Genomic DNA, 2,486 nt, shown 5'->3' with positions numbered 1-2,486 from the left:
TTGTGCATTTCTCCATGGAGATTTCTTCCTACCAGACACAACCTTCACTTTAATGGGAGCAATGTAATCAATGATATCTGAAAGTTTGCACTGAAAATCATCTACCGACTTATCTACGTCATTATAGCTTAAGGACGAGGAAGACGAGTACACAGCAAATTCAAAAGTGTTAAATGTTTTGGTGTTAGTAGACTTTGTGCAAAATCAGAGTTAATTTTACTCTAATAGAGTCACTTTCTGTTTATGTAAGTCTGGGGTGTATATTATTAGTAGTTAAAATCCAGTGTTAAAACAAAGTGTTTCCGTATCAAATCTAGAGGTGTTAGTATATTTAGCTTAGCATGCCAAATGTTAGCGGAGTATTTGTTGGAAAAATATCGAGCCGGTGAAGATTTAATCAAATTATTGGCTAACTTGAACAGATCCGTAATAATCTGGAGTATGTTTTTCATTATATTGAACGTTTACATGCATATTGGTCAGATTTATCAACCTTTCTGATCGATTTTTTTACTTTGAAAAAATGTGAAAGGCTTTTTTCCACGTTGAGAGCATTATTCCCGCTGTTGTGTCTTCTTATATGTTTTGCAGCATGTTTTAATCCTTTTATTGCCTTTTTGTATAAATTAGAACCAGTCTGGTTCCGGATGAATCTCCAGTCGTCAGCCTAACCTCCCCCTCCTGATCCCTCCATGGATTCTTCGAAGATTCAAGCTCCAAAAATGATTATCTAAGTGTTAATATCTGTGAAACTCCACATTTCTGTAACGGAGGCTTGTTGTTAGAGTTGTAGTAAAAATGTATTCCTTCGCTCCATTCCTTATTGTTCTGTTTTTTTGTTTATGATTTATTGACCGAAACTGGCTGTAGTACTCAGAGACTGAAGACTGTTCGATGCAGTAGAGGAGCATGTTGGTGTCTCCGGCCAAACGTCACGAACAGCCCAACAACCTGAAGACAACCTGTTAGTGAGTGGACATCTCTCTGGTGGAGTGCAGAGAGGAACTGTCTATTATGAACAGAAACAGAAAATGGATAAGAAATGATGGATCTGAATATCAGGTTGGTCTTGTTATGTAATGTACATATCTGTCAGTCTACCTGTTAAAAGAAAATGTACTCTATCAAATACACTGCATGCACTGATACAGGCTTTACTTTCTCCACCTTGTACTTTGAACAGTTTCATGCATATTGTATTGAAGAAAAATGTATTACTGCATTTTGTATTGCCCAGCTGATATGTCAGACCTTTTAAAAAGCAATATGTGAAGGAAAGCGACATGTGAAACATGCACATTATTCCACGTTGTAATATGTTTTGTAATTATGGTGCACGTTTTGAAATAAATGCATTTGAGAAAATCATTGCCTCTTTATTAAATGTTTATTTTCCAAAGAATTTTTAAAAGTTCAACACAATAAAGCACCTATTTAATATTAATTACAAATAACTCTTAAGAAGTATTCTGTGAGAGTTAATATTAAGATCTAACACTGAATTAGTGTTAGTAAGTGTTAAATGATTAACTCCAGCAGATTTTATATTTGACACTTTATTAGAGTTAAGGTACCAACTCTCCAAAAAGAGTTAAATTAACACTTTTTGGTGTGGACCCATATAGACACTTTAAAAGTGTTGAAATCAAATCTGACAGTGTTAATCTGGGCCTCCAGTGGGTTAACGGATAAAGAACATTCAAAGATAACAACAAATGATCCGACAGGCGACATCAGTTACAGAGACATTGGAAATATTCACACCCTTACTGATAACCAGGTCCAGTGTGTGTCCATGAGTGTGTGTTGCTTGTTTGACATGTTGTGTTAAACCAAAACTCTCTAATATATTACAGAGCTTTCTTGCCCCTCGGTCTCAGGGGTTGTCAACATGAATGTTGAAATCACCGACAATTATTAAACAATCATGATCAATGCATATGAGAGATAGAAGCTCATTCAAGTCTGTAAAGAAACCTTCCACATATGTTGGAGTTTTGTATACAATTAGTGTCAAAGTTCGTTTGTGGCCTTTTACCTCAATTCCCAGATACTCAAAAGACGTGAAATTACCCAAAGAGATTTTACTACAGTTTATAGTATTCTTAAATATTGAGGCCACGCCTCCTCCTTTTTTGTGTTTTCTATTCTCACTTAAAAAATTGTATGTAGGAGGCGCTTATTCAATTAGTACGATTGCTTCATTATTGTCATTCAGCCATGTTTCTGTCAGAAATAAAACATCAATATTATGCTTAGTGATGAAATCATTAATTAATAGAGCTTTAGCACAGAGAGATCTGGTATTTAAAAGAGCTAGTTTTAGTGACTTGGGGGCTGAAAGTTCTTCAGTCTGAGGTTCCTTTAGGCAGGGGATCAGTCTGAGGTTTGAATTAAGACCGCTACTTTTTGTATTTCTGTTTTTTCTAACTTTTCTTGTAGTGATCCGGACAGGTAATGTCCTGTTTTGCGGTGCCGGGGGGCCA

This window comes from Poecilia formosa, unplaced genomic scaffold (assembly GCF_000485575.1).
Source record: "Poecilia formosa unplaced genomic scaffold, Poecilia_formosa-5.1.2 Scaffold65, whole genome shotgun sequence".
Taxonomy (NCBI): domain Eukaryota; kingdom Metazoa; phylum Chordata; class Actinopteri; order Cyprinodontiformes; family Poeciliidae; genus Poecilia; species Poecilia formosa.
Note: the sequence above shows the minus strand (reverse complement) of the source record.